Source organism: Penaeus monodon, chromosome 21 (genome assembly GCF_015228065.2).
Source record: "Penaeus monodon isolate SGIC_2016 chromosome 21, NSTDA_Pmon_1, whole genome shotgun sequence".
NCBI classification, from domain to species: Eukaryota; Metazoa; Arthropoda; class Malacostraca; order Decapoda; family Penaeidae; genus Penaeus; species Penaeus monodon.
The window spans coordinates 10,657,495-10,658,434 of record NC_051406.1 but is presented as its reverse complement, the minus strand read 5'-3'; positions in this window follow the sequence as shown (position 1 = coordinate 10,658,434).

The window sequence follows — 940 nt, the reverse complement described above, 5'->3', positions numbered from 1 at the left end:
AAAAAGCCTTGATGTCGAAGGGCGTCCGCAAATGCGTACCTCTGTGTTTGTTTTTACATGTTTATGCACCCGTATAATATGTACCTGTTTTTATGTATGCTTCTCCCTTCCTCAACGCACACGAACACAGTATACCGTAGATCCCTCTCTTGAGGGAAAGTCTTTTGCAACGAACGCACCCGCTCTGCCTGCGGCGAACGCAGCTCTTCACATTTTCAAGCTCAAGGCCATCCACTCTGGCACGTTTCAGTCTCCGGAGTGATCTCAACTCCCCGACTCCATCCAGCCACGTAGTATACAATCGAGGCGCATTTTTGTATGGGAAGCTTTTGCTAGCTCTGGTTTGGTTGGGTTTGCTTCGTCTTGCTGATAACGTTAAAAAAGAAGAGAGTGAGAGAAAAGGCGGTATTAACACCTCTGATTGCTCTTGATGTAAACAAATTGATGTAAAGAAACGAAACAGGAGATAACTTTCGTTGAAATAAAACCAATGAGTTTAAGACGCCGTTCCGTGTTTTTCTTGCGTGCTTGGTTGACAAAGACCTTCTTTTGTGTACTAAGTGTGATTTTTTTTCAGCTCCGAATCGGTTTGTTTCGCAGACATTAGCTTAGCTCTCCCTTAGCAACATCATGCCAAGGCTATTAGAACGAGAATTCCATTTGCATTTATGAAAAGTACCTGCGCTCACGGGAAAGGATCTAAGACTCGCTAGAGAAGACGATTTACAAGTATTGATCTTTTTTTTTTTGTCTTATTGGCAAATGTATAGTTCAGTTCCCAGGGTATTACTGAATTTATTTCCCATTTTTTCTCAAATTCACTTGTAAATCTTGTTGATTATGAGACAGTGTATAACGTTCCCATAATTCAAGATTTGGAAACAAAAGTTGTCATTGCCTCCATTTGGTCAAACCCGGCTTGGTGGGTATGCACGAATGT